Source organism: Dermacentor albipictus, chromosome 8, assembly GCF_038994185.2.
Source record: "Dermacentor albipictus isolate Rhodes 1998 colony chromosome 8, USDA_Dalb.pri_finalv2, whole genome shotgun sequence".
Classification (NCBI taxonomy): Eukaryota; Metazoa; Arthropoda; class Arachnida; order Ixodida; family Ixodidae; genus Dermacentor; species Dermacentor albipictus.
Genome location: NC_091828.1, coordinates 41789563 through 41806796, shown reverse-complemented (window position 1 = coordinate 41806796; position 17234 = coordinate 41789563).

The following is a 17234-nucleotide window of genomic DNA, read 5'->3' as shown; positions in this document are numbered from 1 at the left end:
CTATATGGCGAAATGAAAAGTCTTCCGCGCTTGTTTTCAAGTGAATATCTTTTTTTGGTGTGCCGCACCGCATTTTTGTGTGGTGTTGTAAGAAACTAAAGATACATGGCCGATTTATGCTAGCAGACGCGCAGGCGAAAATTTCGCATCGCTATGTGTTAACCGTTGCCGACTCATGGAGAGGAACTGCGGTCCCTCAGGGATGAAGGTCAGGAAAGCAAGTTATAAGTTGTCGCCAATCTGTGCTTCTGTATTTCATTATTTCCGCACAGAAACCACTTGACAAGTGATGGCGCAAGTGCCATAGGAGGGCCAGCGCTGCCTTTTCCAAATCATTTGCTGCGGCACCGGGTGTGCTGTGAAATTACGCAGAAAAATTTGCTCCGCTTGCGCCAAGAAACCATGCGCCTGTCAGTTTCGCGTTAAGGCCGATCTACACGACGGAACAAATTGCTCTTTTGGACCACGGTCCGCGCATCACGGGATAGGACGTCACCAGTTCGCACGGACCGTCGTTGGCCTGCGCAAGACCGTGGCCCTCGCGGTCCAACAAATGGCCGTGGCTTTTCCCGATTCGGTTTTGGCGGCGGACCGCATGAAAACCGCAGCGATTTTAGCGTAGCCAATGAATGTTGCCCGGCAACAGAGTGTCTTCAGCCAAATCTAATCTAGTTTTCGGCTCAGCAAAAGTGAGTCATTTTATGTCCGCCGTTCCACCTTCACGTGCGTGCAGCATTTATATTTTTTAAGCACCATGTCCTCTTGGGTGGAGGTGCGCTGCACCGGACCGGACTGCGGCGGTGCGGGACGACGCTTCGCGTGACCGAACAGCCCGCAGACTTGGTCCATCTTGTGGATCGGCCTTTATCGCTTGCTCGCCTGGGGTGCGCGATGTTCCCGATTTTAAGCTCAACTAAAAGGCCGAACAGCTTTCGCTAAAAATTACCGAATTCACGTTGGTAAAATGGCACGCACACTTGGCGCTTCAGCATACGATACGGCAAAGACAGTTCTGTCTGCACGCTGCCGTCTTCTCTGTAGGATTGGTTTGCCGCTTTACAGCACAAATACTTCAGGAGCAATCATTCCAATGCTCGGTTGCCTAGCACCTTTAAACTATTGGATGTTAGTTTCACTCTTAGGGCCATTTCGCAGAAACATCAACCCAAAACAAACAGAACGCTCAATTATCTAATCCTTCGCAATATTAGCCAAACTTTCATCGATAAAGAAAACCACCTCTAAAAACTGATTCCTTGTATTCTGAGCCAGCTATTGAGAAACCAGCAATGCTTAACATATATCATGAATGTAGAGCAGCAGTAAAATTTGCAACATTGCTTATTAAAGTTTGAGCGCACATTTGTGCATGAAAGTCTACAGCGAAATGTAAACAGACCTCTCCTGCATGAAATAAAAGTACTATTTTACGAAAACAGTTCCGCTGTATTTCACGTGCAGAAGAAATTTGATAATGAATGAACTTTTCATGTCGTGTTTCCATAAACGTGAAACCATGTCGCTTGGCACGGATGTGTTGCCAATACAAGATGACACTCAAACATAGGGCTGGGCGCTTCTCCTGTGTGCCAGTGTGTATTGTTCCTTGACACAACATGCAACATCGGCGAAAATTTGTCGACAAGCCTAACAAGATGTTCTGATAATCTATCTTTCTTTAAAGGTTGTACGCCGCCGCAACGTGGTAGGAATTGGAAAATACACTCGACAGAGACTGCAGCTGTCATTCAGCGACTGAGAGATGATTCACAAAGGTATCGGAAGTCAGCGAAGTTAAATAGCTACCCGAAGAATACCACGAGGGAAGCACTAAAGAAGTTGATGCATCATGTCAGTCCAGAGTTCTACCAACTCTTGCAGTGCCAGGTGACGCTCCATTATCTCAAGAGGAAGGGAAGAACATGGATAAATTTTACCGGACCACTTTAGTGCTGCCACGCTGTTTTGCGGTATGTCCACTGTACTTAAAGACGAGCTAAATAGAAGTGTACGTTAAGAAATATCTTGTTCTAGTCAATGTCCCATAACCCTCCTGTCTATGCGAGATCGCGAGACGGCGTGAGAGAAATATTGCTTGACGAAAGAAAGTTCCAAAAGCGTGGAAAATGAAAAAAAAAATTCTGACTGGTATATTATTTTTTGTAATTCGGATAGCTCTTAGGGCGGACTCCTGAATAGCCTATCTTTTGAAAATATCTAGGCATATTTCTATATTTGCGTAAACATCGTGCAATGTGTTATTACTGCAGGCAGTCATTGCTCCCACACTTGCACCCTCCTCTAGATCATTACATAGCTACCATACTCTGGTCTTGGGATGCTAGAATCTTCTTGAGCTTACTTATATAAAGGTGTGATAGTACCAGTGTTACTCAGCACGGTTGACTTCAGTATTTTATTAATAGAGTAAAATTTTGAGGGGGAAAACTTCTCTCGGCCAAGTCATGAATAATTTTAATGAGCAAAGAAAGCATGCTGTGCCAGACGAGAGTGTTTTAAGAAAGTTGAAATGCTTTCGCCTCCTTATTGTGTGGACCAATAACGAACGACCTCCATACAATGATGAAACTTGTATCATAGATCTAATACCTTTCCTATGCTTCAAACAGATTGCAGGTAACTTAGCCTATAGGCTCTCTTAAACACAGTACGTAAAATACATTCAGCGTATTTGAACGAGGTCATTAAAACCGATCAAAAGAGAAGAGTCTTGAGCAGGTTACCCTTATGCATTGAATGCAGCCGACTTGCGTTGCATTTAGAATATATATATCCATGTCCCGAAGCTGCGCACTCAATATTTCCTTTGCGCATCATTTTGTCCTTGCCCATCCTCTACTGATGATCCGCCGGCGATTGACACATGCTTCTCCTAGATTTACTGTTTCCCAACAAAAGAAATGAGCGCGTTTTGTTGCTATTATCATGAAACCATGCCATTTGTGCCTAGATGACGATAGGGCAAGCGAACTGCATTACAAATGTTAAGAAAAATCTTCAATCTCTTCGCGAGGGACTTAGTATTCATGCCTTGTTGGCAAGGTTAGAGATCTGATTGAACGTCTAGTAGTCTTACCTGTTGTATGGCGAAACAAACCCCATATTAAAAAGACAACATTTTCGAAATAATTTGCTAGACATTTATGGGCACATTAGCACAAGGAGAGCTTTGCAGAAAACTGACTAGGTGTAGCATGTTATGTGGAGAAGCCAATACACCCGTTGTATGGAATTGAAAAGGTAGTTTTTGTTACTGGTGCGCGAATTATGTAGATCTCCCGCTCTTGATAATGTTCTTTTTTTTAATCACATCTATCTCTGGCGGCAAAATTGCTTAGGTAGAGTAGTGTTCTGCAAAGCAACTAAGCATAGCCTCTGTAGCAATGTTCTGTCCTTGAATAACTGTAGGAAGTTGTCTTACGTATGTACTATCAGAGTACTGAATGCGCCCATTTGTAGTGACCTATTGCATTCTGTAATAAAGGACTTGCTGTGTGTTGGGTTGCTCATACAGACAGTGAATAAAACCCACTTTTCTGCCAAATTATGTTTTGCCAAAACAAAATTGCCAGGTGGCCTAGCATGCTGGTGCACGCATCTTCAAGCGTTTTCAACAAATGCTTTACACATATGTTGTGAGTAATAAAAGAAAATTAGAAGCCGAAGGGGGTAGGAAACTTAATCTGAATGAGGAAAAACAATACAAAAAAATAAATGCAGGCGGTGTTGGTTTCCGTTGGCGTCTGCAGAGAAAGTCGTGTGCTCGTCGCCCGCATAGCAGACGATAAGCGGGATGGCGTTTCCCCCTCGCGCATCCATTGCCATGGAAGCAACTTCATTTTTTCTCTTTTTTTCCTCCCGAAATTTGGCCTACCCACCACCAGGGTAGAAATTGGCGTTCGTGACGCAACTACCGTTTGCAATGAGGGTATGCCAACTGAGCTAGCCGTGTTCCAGGTCTCCATTTATTGTGCGCACTGTTACGTCGTCTGCGCGTGCAAAAAACTGGCTGTGGCTTAGCTAAGGTTAAGCCCAGGATGCGAAGCATACTAGCCTCTATTTTAACGCGACAGCGTTAAGGCGCTCGTGTCGCAGAAAAGCCGGTGTCGTCGGCGTCGGCTCAGGCGTGCGGCGCTTGCTCAGGCGCACATTTCGTTGTCGCGCCGAACGCTGCGTTGCTCGACGCTCACCGCGTCCGATGCGGGGTGGTGGTGGTGAAAACGTTTATTTCCTCTGAAAAGAGGGAGTTACATGGAGGGTGCTCTGGAGTCAGGCTTAGTGCCTTTCCCCTCACAAACACTAGGTGGAGTCCCTAGTACGGGACCCCAGTGGCTTCCGCTGCCGCCATAGCTCCTTCGACCATCGCCTTTTGGGCTTTCAGGTCGCAACAGGCGAGTAGGGTCGCCTCCCAGTCCTCCCGGGTGGGGTTTGGGTGTGGAGTAAAAGCAGGGTTGGAGGGGCACGCCCACACCATGTGGTAGAGGTCCGAGGACCTCTCCCCACAGTGCGGGCACTCCCCGGAGAAGGCAGGGTCAAAGTGCTTTAGCGAGGCCGGGCACATCATGGTGTTCGTGACAAGGCGGAGGAACAGGCGTTCCTCCGCTCTCGTTAATCCTTTACACGGGTAGGGGTACAGTTTATGTCTATCTTTGTATAATTGTGTTATTTCCTTGTAAGTGTAGGTCGGCGTGGCTTCCGCTGCTTCTTCAGAGGTGGCGGGGGACGAGGTTGCCCGGTTAGAGAGCGCGCGGGCGGCTGCATCTGCTGCCTCGTTTCCTCCTAGCCCCGAGTGGGCCGGAGCCCAGACTATGAAGCGGTGGGATGGACCTCCTACGTACGAGCTATTTTGCAGTAGCCGGTAGGCCAGGTACGGGACCCAGCCCTGTTGGACGTTCCGACACGCCCCTCGCGAGTCGGTTATGATTGTCTTGGAATCGGAGTGTGTTGCCGCTAAAGCGATGGCGACTTCCTCTGCTTGAGTGACGCTTCGGGCTTTGAAGGTGAGCCCGTTCACCGTTTTGGACTCGTGGATCACTGCCGCCGTGTACCACCCGCCATGGTGCGGGCCGGATGCGTCCACGTAGTATACCCCGGGTTTCCTTCCGTAGTGGTGAGCTAAGGCCTCTGCCCTGGCCCTGCGTCTACCCTCGTGGTCGTCCCTGGACATCTTAATTGGGAGTGGTCTTACGTGCAGGGCGTAACGCCATTCCTGAGAGAGTCTTACACTCTCCTCGGTTAGAGTCGTGTGTTCTATGTGCAGACGGGCCAAAAGGCGGCGTCCTGACGGCGTCTGCGATAATCGCGTGTATTGACCTGTGAGGTGGGCTTCTCTAAGTTCATCGAAGGAGTTCGTCATACCCAGACCTTGGAGTCTCAGGTTAGACGTGGTTATCGGGAGGTCGAGGGCCTTCTTCGCCATTTTGCGTATTATCACCTCGATGATGTTCTGGTCGTGTTTGTTGAGGCGGAGATAGGGGGTCGAGTACAGGATTCTGCTTGTTACAAAGGCATTGGCCAGCCGCAAGGCGTCTTTGCTTCGCAGTCCCCCTTTCTTGTTCGAGACTCTGCGGACCATTCGGCCCACCTGATCTCCCACCTTCTTTAGTTTGTCGAGCGTGGTCGTCGCCAGCCGACGCTGGTGGATGAAAAGACCTAGGACTCTAATTTCTTTTCTTTCGGGTATCGGTTCCGATCCAAGTCTCAATTCTATCTTGTTTGTGCATTTTTTGTTGGGGCGAATGTGCACGAATTCGGATTTTTGAGGGGAGCAATGAAGGCCACATCTTTTCGCGTACTCGTTCGCCGCGGTGGCCGCCTCCTGCAGGCTGGCCTCCATTTCACCGAGAGAGCCCTGCGTGGCCCAAATGGAGATGTCGTCCGCGTACAGCGCGTGTTGCACACCCGGGACTTTCTCCAAGTGGACCGGCAGGTTCTTCATTGCCAAGTTGAAAAGCAAGGGGGATAGCACCGCTCCCTGTGGCGTCCCTCTCGTGCCTAATAGAAAGGGGCCGTGTTCCGCGTTCTGGATCCTCACGTAGGCCTGTCTGTCCGTGAGGAAGCGTTTTATATACTCGAAAGCGTTCCTGCCGCATCCCGTCTCTGATAGGTTTGTGAGGATCGCCTCGTGTGTCACATTATCGAAGGCTCCCTTCAGATCTAGGGCCAGCACTATCTTATCCCCGTTCGGATGTTCGATCGGGTTTAGTACCTCCCTGCTGAGCTGCAGCAGGATGTCCTGAGCCGATTTATTTGGCCTGAAGCCGTACATCGAGTCGGCGAAGACTCGCTTGTTTTCTAGGTACTCAGATAGTCTGTCTCTGACCATAGCTTCCATCAGTTTGCCCACGCACGAGGTGAGAGAAATAGGTCTTAGGTTATCCGTATCTATGGCCTTGCCCGCCTTGGGGATGAAAGTTATCAGCGCCGTCTTCCACTCCGTGGGAAATGGAGCTTCGCCCACCCAAATCGAATTAAAGTGTTCTAGGAGGGATTCGTATGTGCGGTCCGGCAGATTGGCTAGGAGTTTTACCGAGATCCCGTCCCTTCCTGGCGCGGTCCCGCGTTTCATCCTCGCTAGAGCGGCCTTGAGTTCGTATATTTTGAAAGGTTCGTCCAGCTCAGCATTTTGGGCTCCATTGTATCTGTAAGCGTCTCCCCTTGGATCTTGGGTTGTGGTCAGGTACTGGTCCCGAAGCTTCAGTGCAAGCTGGGCCGTATTTCCTTGAAATGCATGTACCGCTCTCTGCAGGTGCTTGTGCGTCTCGGTGCGCGTCTGGTTGGGATCTATGAGTGCCCGGAAGAGGCGCCATGTGTTCTTGCTAGACATCTGCCCAGCGGCCGCGTTGCACCTATCTACCCAGTTCGCGTCCGCGAGTTGCGCCGCGTACTCCGCCGCTTCTTTAGTGATTGCCGCGATCCGAGCTCTTAGCTTTCGGTTATGCTTCTGTCTACGCCATCTTTTGACCATGCTGCGTCTGGCTGCCCAGAGGTGGAGGAGGTGGGTGTCCACGTCCGTCACCGCCTCTGAGAGCTTTACCTGCGTTTCCGTCGAACGCAGGTGGATCAGCAGCTGTTTTGTCCAGGCTTGATATCCCTGCTCCTGGATGGAGCTTACCTCGTATTCCTTTCTAAATTTCGTCCAGTCCGGCAGCATAGTGTGCCCCGTAGGCCTGGTAAGGGGTTTCGTACGGATCGTTATGGTGATCAGGCAGTGGTCACTACCGAGAGTTTCCTCCGTATTCGTCCACTCCACTTGCCTCGCGTTTTTCGTGAAGGTTAAGTCGGGACACGTGTCCCTCTGCACCGAGTTCCCTATCCGCGTGGGGCACGCCGGGTCAGTGTGTAGGGTTAGACCTAACGCGGACGCCGCCTCCGCTAGCTTCCGTCCTCGTATGTCTTCTCGATGATAGCCCCATGAGGGACTCTGCGCGTTGAAATCTCCCATTACTAGTAACGGGTCTCGTCCTGCTTCCCTGATAGCTCTGCTCAGGAGTGTGGAGAAGGTTACGTTTTTTGCTTTGGGTGGGCAGTACACGTTCAGGATGTGTAGCGGCGAATCCTCCTTTTTCAGTGGCAGAAGAGTCACCATCACGTGCGAAAAGCTGGTTTGTAATTCCAGATCTACCAAATTTGCAGTGTAGTTTTTGTGCACAAAGATGCACGTTAGGGGGTCGAGTTGGAACGTTTTGTAGTTTGTGAGGCTCACGTTCCCGCCAGGTTCCTGTACGGCCACCACTGCCGGAGTATGCTCGTACGTAGACAGGTGCATCCTAAGATCCGCTCTCTTAGTCCTCGATTTCAAGCCTCGGCTATTCCACTGCGTTAATGTTATGGGACTCTTTTTAGTTTGTCTCGCCATGTTGTATCTGGAGATTGTTGTTATTCTGGAGGGGAAATTGCTCCTGGTGGTCTTCCTCCTCGTCCTCGCTTATCACCCTACGCATCCTGTAGGCTCGGGGAGTCTGGAGTCTCCTCGTGTTAGCGTATTTGCGAACCGTCATCGCTTTCGCTATCTGTTGTGAGACTATGGTGGGAATGGATTCCTGGACCCTTCTCATCATAGCTTCTAGTTTATTTTCAAGACTAGGTTCTGTGTCGCTTTCCATCGCCTCCTCTTGCTGAGGTGGCTGGGGTTTAGCTAGCGCACTTTCTAGTTTGCTCGTTAGCACCGCGATCTGCGCTTTTAGGGCTGCTATCTGGTTTCGTAACTCGGTTTCTACTGGGTTGGGTGTGGGTGGAGAGGAAGGTTTGGGAGGAGGAGGAGGAGAGGCGGTCCCACTCACCTGCTGCATCCCGTTCTGGACTATGCTGGCCCAGGTCTTCTTTTGCTTGGGTTGATCAGAAGTCGACTCCCTGTTAGGTGGAGGGGGCGGGAGATTCCTGCTTCCTCCCTTCTTCTTCTTCTTGTTTTTTTTCTTCTTTTTCCTCCTCCTTTTCTCCTGATTGCTGGGTTGTTGCTGCGCGTTCGTGCGAAATTTCGCCGTGCAGTCTCTGGAGTTCGTGGCGTGTTCGCCGCCACACACCGCACATTTTGGGTTGCACAGGTGAGGGGACCGCACTCCCTCCACAAACGGGGCTAGCGTTCCGCAGAGTCCGCAGTTTTCTTGTCTCGGTGTCGGGCAGGTATCTGGCCTATGCCCCACTGTGCCGCACAAGTTACACGCTGGTATGGTGCGGCGGTACCTTGCTACCGGTATGACTTGCGCGTTGTACAGTACAGCTCTGGGCTTGTACTTGCCTTCGAAGGTGATTCTGGCTTTGTTAGAAGTTCCGAACTTTCGGATCTCCAGGATGGTGCTTTCTCCGTGAAAGCTTTTCACCTTCCCTCGCAGGGACTCGGTGGTTTCCAGATTGGCCACTGTGATGACTCCGTGAATCACGTTGTCTTCGCTCTGTTTTACGTGCCCGTGCAAATGGAGGTCTGCTCCTTCTTGGATTTTTATCGCAAAGTCCCCGACCAGTTTGTTTGCCGCGTGGATGCTCGACGTGCCCACGATGATCAGGTTTTGGTCCGGGGATATTGTGAAGTAAAAGTTGTCCGCTTCGGCCTCCCCGACTCGCTGTCGTAGGGCTAGGCCTAGCTCACCGTGTTGTAAGTTCTTCAAGCTTGTCGCCGTTAATGGTTTGATGATTAGCACCACATCGTCTGGTCTAAATCTGCAGAGAAACTTGGGTTTCCATGCAGCTTTGACTTGCCTTGGGCCTCCGGCTGCGCGCTCATCGGGTGCCTTGTCGGGTTGCGCATGGTGGCCTCCGTGAGCTGACGTGGCCTTCCCTTGTGCGCAGGCTTGGAGTTTCTGGGCTCTTGTTTCAAAGGCCCGGATCACATTAGCGTTGCAGGCTTGGTCCCGACTGGTCTGCGGCACAGTTGTCCATGCCATGCCTTCCGGGTCGTAGCCGCGTTGCTGGTTTGCGCTTTCCATGTTGGCTTGGAGCGGCCTCCCCGCCGCCGAACGCCGGCGTTCAGCCTTGAGGCTGCGTCGCGGCGCTATGGCGGATGGGAGGAAAAACGCTTAAAAAGGTCAACAAATCGGCCCACCGGATTGGGAGTGGTCTCCCTGCGTGCCGGCTGACTTGCTGGTCCTGTCAAGTCCAAAATTGTCGGGATCAAACGCGTTGGGCCGCCGCCACGGTCGAAAATCGCCGGAGCCGATGTCCCATGCGTCCGCTCGCTACGCGCGCTGGTAGCGTCCCCGCTCCGATGCGGGGCGCGTAGTCGCTGCGCCGCAGCAAAGCCACCTAGAAACAGTATCTGTAGCACGCCGCAACCTTCGCTTCTCATTCCAACGAGCAGCTCTGTCTCCAGGAGGCATCTCACCTCGTGAGTGTCTAGCAGAGGCAAACGCAGCTGCTGCGAGGAGTTACGGAGTCGCCATCTATCGGAAACGCCTCGCTGGCGTAGTATGAGGGATCACGTGGCGCGCACCTCATTGGTTTTGCGGTCAGCGTTCACTGAAAACACCATGCGCGAGCTCTCCGGGACATTTCTGTAAGTACTTCTGAAACGAGAGAAGTTTTTACTGCCCAAATAATAATCTTGGGCAAACTGAAAGCACAGAATCGTTTACAGACGCGATCTTTTTACCGAATACGTACAGTGATCGCCACTGCGCGCGGTTGCCGCGATGGAGCCTCCCGAATCGGCTTCTTGCGTGAAAGGTAGGTAAACGCTGAGAGCAAACTATGTGAAATATGTTCTTATAGTGTTTGTATAACTAAATGAAGCGTAATAGAACGAAGCCTCAATGCAGCGATCGCGCAGATTCGCAGCGACCGACTTCGCGTCTGCATGCTTGTCCGCGCACTGTTTCGCTTTCTCCACGCGCGCGTTTTCGCACCGTGCCATGAGCTTTAGGCCGCAGAATATGAGCATTTGACAGTATGCAAGCAACCATTGCTGCGTGGGCGCTATCAAAGCTGTTCAAAAATAATTTCATTGTAGAGACTTCGACGCCTACAGGGACTGTGATGTGCCGCCGCGACGATTCAATATTTTTTTTCTTCTAAATACGTTGAACTTTCAATATTAGTTCTCGAGTTGCGTCGCACTGTATGTTTATCGGTGTTCCCAGTGTGCAATTTCCCGCTGCTCTTTTTTTGTAATCCAGTGCATTAATTCATAACATAAACATGACCATATGCCATGCTTTCTTTAAATGTGCTTCTTACCACTGCCTTTCCACTCCACTGAACTTGCCAGTATCTATAACATCGACAAGTTCATAGACCACACCATCATGACATTAGTCGAGCAGCGGACTGGGGCGAGCGTCTCAGTGCGCGTTTTCAGAACATCGCAGACCGGGCGCCGTAGCAGAAATCTTCCTCGCGTCTGTGCTTGCTGCATACCCGAGTTGTAGCCGATGACTGTTTGCCGGTTTTATGTTTCGCGAGCCAAGCTTCACACAGCTTCTTGTCCTGCGGCTACGTGTGAATAAGGCTGACACCGGCCTCCGTTACGTGCGTCCGGCCCTGCGGCACCGAGCAGTAGCCTACCATGTTGCGCGCCTTCAAAGGCAGCCACTACCTATTGTAGTGCTTTGAAGCGTTGTAAAGGAGACACTCGAAGGGGGGAAATTTCGGCACTAAATGAGGACCGCAGCGTACGAGGGAATTTAAACTCGTTTTCAGCTCGCTTCGGCGCTCCCGAAGCAGCCGACGCGGCCGCTGTGTCCACGTGATCCCTCCTAGCACGTCACGCCGACGGTGGCGCCAGCTTTTCCAGTGGTGGAGCTCGAGGCCGTATTCCGCGACGCCGCGAGCGACGGCGCGAGTTGGAGCCCCGTTTCTCCTCTGCCGTGACGTCACGGTGTCACGTGGTCAGCCTTGAAGGCGACGCCGCGAGCGACGGCGCGAGTTGGAGCCCCGTTTCTCCTCTGTCGTGACGTCACGGTGTCACGTGGTATTGAAGGTGACACCGCCGCGCCTGAGGAGCTGGGTTGAGCTCTAGTAATACGCTTCGCATAAAAAACATACCAATTGTAGCCTTGTCTCTGTCACTACGTCAACAGATATTGCGCATGTGGACATTGTATACGGGTAGGCGCAGTAGTTGCGTTTCTTGGAAGTACTTTTGGTAGAGGAGCCGTTTCACCTCTTTGTGATAATCTCATATAGAACATCTACAGCTAACTCGAATCTCCAGGTAGCGCACTGCGAATGGAGCCAACTGAACGCAAATTGTTCACGGCTAGGGATGGTGAAGACCCCACAATTAGTATGGGGATTACCTCAGCTTCCGTTCACTAAATACTATTAGCCATTCGTTACAGAAAAGTGGAAGTGTAGGCGCTTCACTATATTTCTTCAGCTCTCAGTGCTCTTTTATTCATTCCTTCTTTGTCTGGCACCTCATAGCAACAACGAGTATTTCGCCTGGAAAAGTGCAAGCCGTTGACATTTTATAGGAAAGTCGCGAAGTTCTTCCACTTGGGGTGACGCAGAACGTTAACTAGCCTACCAACCATCCCTGCGTGAACATCGCTGAGGAGGAGACAGCTGATCGGACAAACAAAGTGTGCAAATCGGATGCACTAATGAAACTAATGTACGCGAAGGTTTCAAGAACCAAAGAGGCTAAATGGCGCATCAAAAGTGACCCATCGCATTGTTCAGTGTGAACGCGTAGCGAAATCTAAGACGGTTTCCTTGCTCAACAACAGAAGCGAGAGTGCGCCCTAAGATTCTGGTTACAGGTCTTATTAGTCTACTGCGCCGGAACGGAATGCGCATTTCTAAGTTCTTTCGCTGTGCTGAAAGTATCTTTTTGTCTTTTGAAGTTTTGAGACAAAAGACACGCATTACTCCTCAAGACCAATACATAACATTTTACGTATAACCTACGACAACCTTGACTTGCAGAAAACATTGTCGTTATTTTCAGAAGTTGTGACAATCTGCGGTCTTAGATTCTGGCGCACTCCTGTTACCCGATATCACCGCCAATGCCGTTCTTGTTTTCTACGTTTAGCTCGCTACGTGAGTGAGGAAAACCAGAATTTTCCGGGGTCTATGTTTGTAGACAGCGAAAGAGTCTTAAAACGTGTTGAATCACAAGACACAGCGTGTTTGACCTTGCAGAAACGCGTCTTCAAGTCACACTACGACGAGAGACGCACCGATACGCACCGACAGTTTGGTCGACGAATGCGTGGCGTTATTTTAAGGCGTCCGTGGTCACTTATAATAAAGTTTTTGTTCTACGACGCCTAACCAGCCAAGTGTCTTAATTATTTACTTTGCACCAGGGGAATATTGGCAAAAAATTGGAACTGATCCAACAAATTGGAATCTATATATGCCGAACCACATATTTATATATATATATATATATATATATATATATATATATATATATATATATATATATATATATATATATATATATATATATATATATATATATATATATATATATGTGCTGAAGCTAGACATTCATGAAGGTCAATTCACTTGCTGCCGCCGCGATTCCTCACTCCAGAATTTTGACAGTGGGTTTCCGTGCTCAACGAGCGAAACGTTTTCATGTTTGCCTGTTAGCACGAGACACCGTGCTGATTAATTTAGGTAAAACACGTTGGCGGGATAGTTGGTATGATTCCATGATAGAATGTGTAAGTGCTACTGAAGAAGGACGTAGAAAGACGCAGACACTCAAAGACAGCGCTATCTCTGCTTTTTTTTTTCTACGTCCTCGTTGAGTCATGCTTACACATTCTGTCATTGTCAATTTATTTAGTAAGCGAGTGTCTACATGTTTATAAGGCCGATAAAATTATTATCCTTACTTCGTACAGCTATTCATTTACTTTGCTATCCCATTCAGTGCTTCGCCTTTCGGGTGGAACTGCAAATTTAATTATTTATCTACTGTGCGCGCAAAGTGACACGAAAGGCTTCATTCAGGTCTTGTAGAGAACCTATTGAAATGTCGCAGCCGCTGCCTGCGATACGGCAAGGTAAATTTTCTGATTCTCGTTTTTTGTTTTGCTTCCCCCCGCACGTCCGGTGCCGCCATGGATGGATGAATGGATGAATCCCATGAGCGTCTCCTTTGAAGCAGGCTGTTGGTTGCACCACCGATATCTTGTTCCTATTTTGACAATTGACCAACCTATCTTTTTCTAAATAGAGGGCACGGGGGAGCAGCGACGATGTCTTTGCTCAAAATCCCCTTCTGCTTTCATGTGCATTTTGGTGCAACGCAGCTCTTTATTGTAAACCTTGAAGCAACGATGTATATTGCTGTCTTCGTGCCCAAGTTTTGTTTGGAATAACTTGAACGGCTCTATATTTTTTGTTGTTCAACTCCTCATGCTATGCGATGACGTAGAACAAATCCCCGTTCCTCCTCAGCCTGACCGTAGCCAATTGAACAACGAGATTCTTGATCCCATTGCTGCCTTGTCAACTAAATTTGGCAAGCGTCATACGGAAGTAATGGAGTCTTTCGCCGAGTTAAAGGAAAACCCAATAGGCACGCACGCAAAAAATGATATCTTAGACAAAGATTATTAACTTTGAAATCTATTGTAGAATCTATTGAAAATGCGTCGGGCCCAACTTCAATTAACCGCCTTGTTCATGAAACTGTTACAACTGAGGGTGCCGCAGACAGCTCAAGGCTTCACGAGTAAGAATATCGGTCTGGAAGGCATAACTTATAATTTTACGGCATATCTGGCACTGCTAACGAGACGGTGGCACAGTCCGAAGAGTGCTGTCGCGTCATCTAAGTTTGAACGTTACCAACGGTGTGATCGACAGAGCGCACATGCTAGGTTCCATTGAGCAACTAAAGACACACCTCTTATCGTCAAGTTTTCAGCTTTTAAAACCAAAGATTTAGTTCTGTCTTAGAATAATAGGTTGAAAACAGCTGGAATTCCTGTGGGCGAGGGCTTCTGTAGATCAGCACGCTTGTGACGAAAAAAAACTTATTCAATATGGGAAAACATGCGGCCAACCCTTTTCACTGCGCTTCAACAAGCATATCATCAACAAAAAACGCTACGTCTACTGTGCAGCCACTGATACTGTTTACGAAGTAGACTAGCCTCGTGAGGCACGCCTACCTGCTAATCACAAAGCGGATTCAAGCACTTCTGATAATTCGACAGCATAGCTATCTTCCCGCCACGCAAAAACAAAGAATGTGTCTGTTAAATTTAGCAATGCACGCACTGTGCCCAATGAGCAAAGAGCAATCTCAGGTTATATTGATTAATGTTCTGTTGATACTGTTGTTTCTTCCGAAACTTGGCTTTGTGTAAAAGTTCAAAGCAGTGAAATTTTAGACTGTGAAAAAGAAAATGCGCTATTTGTGAATGTGACTGCGATATTCGTGTCGGCGGGGGTGTCTTGATCGCCGTTAATGAAGAGTTCCGTTCCTCTTATGTCCCAGTCGTGTCCGCGTTATAAGTTGTGGGCATGCGTATTACCTTTGACAGTAGGGATTGTATATTTAGTGAATGTTACAGACCCCAGGTACACCTCCTTCCTTCTGTGATGAATTTCATGACGTCTTAAATAACATTGTTACGCGATACCGCACATTGCGTCCTTTTCTGCTAGGAGATTTCAACTTTCCAAATATTTCATGGCTCAATTGTTCCTCCACTATTACAAAAAATTATTCGGAATGGGTTAAGTTTCTTGATGTTTGTTTTGATTTCAACCTCGCACATCTTGCTGATGAACCCACTGGTTCTACTACAGTTTCTGCTAATATCGTTGACCTCATTTTTACTACTACATCGGACTTAGTTTCCAAACTTACATACACCCCTTGTTTAAGTGATCACTTGCTTATTCATTTTACTTTGCGTGCGCATGCTTCTACTAAAAACAGCTTTAAGGTTGTTCGTGATTACATGCACGTTGATACGTTTTCTATAGCTGCTTACATCGCCGGTTTTGACGACTGCTCAGTTGAGGATATATGCAACTTTTCAAACACTATACTGTTATCTTTAATTTCCAGCTTTGTACCTCAAAGGAATATACGCTCCAAACACAGAATCGCCATTGTTCAACAACTCTCTTAAACACCTGATCAACAAAAACTTCGCAGTACCACCGGAAGAGCGAAGCACCGATTCCGATAGCAAATTAGTAGATAGCTGTACGAAGTAAAGATAGTAGTTTTATCTGCTGCATAAACATGTAAACATTCACTTACAAACTAAGTTAGCAATAATAGAACGTGTAAGCGTTACTCAGCGACGACCTAGAAAGAAACAGAAACGTGAAGACAGCGCTGTCTTTGTAAGTCTGCTTCTTTCTACGTCCTTGTTCAGTCGCGCTGACACATTCTGTCATAGATTCACACCAACTAGACCATCAACTTGTTTTAACTAATTTAATCAGCGCGGAGTCACGCGCTCACTGGATCAAAAACACTGTTTTTAACAAACTCTTTTAGCGAGTGCTTGAAAGCGTGACATATTCATTGTTTGAAATATTCATTGATGCAGCGCAGTGGAGGCCGTGTTTTACTGGCAATAAATCCGCTGCTGCTGAACGCATTAAATTACTTTTCGTGGCAAAGTATTTCTGAAATAGCCCATCTTCACTTCAGATACCTTTTCCCGTTTCGATAAAAAGTGACACAGGCAACACAGTTGCAACAACTAGTTGCAACACGCAACTAAATAGACAGTTATCATGAATAATAGCATAAAGCCGAGCGCACTTTTTCCAGATCTAAAGAGCGCACCTCTGGTACATCGTACCTACAACCTGTGGTGATAATTTGGCAAACATTTATTTCAACATGTTTATTTACTTCATTTTTCATATGTACGTGTTATAAACAAAACGACGGCATTGGGATTTGCTTGTCGACCCATGGAATGCACATGTAGAAGCTTTCGTCGTAATGTTATCACCATATATTACAGCGACTAACTATAATATGTGATGCATCCTTCTAGGTCTAATAATTAGGGGGACGGATATATTCGAAGTTTCGAATACAAGTATAATATTGACACTGGTGGACGTGCTGGGTATCGCATCATCGCCTCATGATAGGGACGACTCCTGCGAGTAGCCCTGCGTCCAGCCCTTCAAGACATCATCCCCGCGTCGAGACACCTGTGCACCGTGCAAGCCGCCGCCTGCAAGGTCTGTGCCCGGAATTCGGTCTCTTGCAACGAACTTCGTCAGCGACCTCAATGACTCAGGAAATGGCGATTCCAAGTCCAACACAGGTGACTATCCAAAACAATCTAGTCCCCTCAAGCTTCCACGGTGACACGTACGAAGACGCCGAAGACTGGCTGGACCAGTACGAACGCGTAGCTAAGGTCAATCAGTGGCGTCCGGACCAGAAGCTTTCTAATGTGTACTTCGCTCTTGAAGGTAGCGCAAGGACGTGGTTCCAAAACCGCGAGGCACATTTGGCAACGTGGGACGAATTTTGCCGTCGGCTACTTGACACCTTCGGAAGCACTGATCGCCGAGATAATGCACAACGACTTCTCGAGTTGCGCATTCAGAAGCCCAATGAAAGTGTCTCCATGTTTGCCGAGGACATGTCTCGTTTGTTTCGTCGCGCGGATCCCAACATGCCGGATTCGAAGAAGCTGAGCCATCTCATGCGCGGCGTCAAAGAACAGCTATTCGCTGGTCTCGTGCGTAACCCGCCTACAACGGTGGAAGAATTCATTAAGGAAGCCACAGCAATCGAGCGGGCGCTCCAGCAGCGTTGT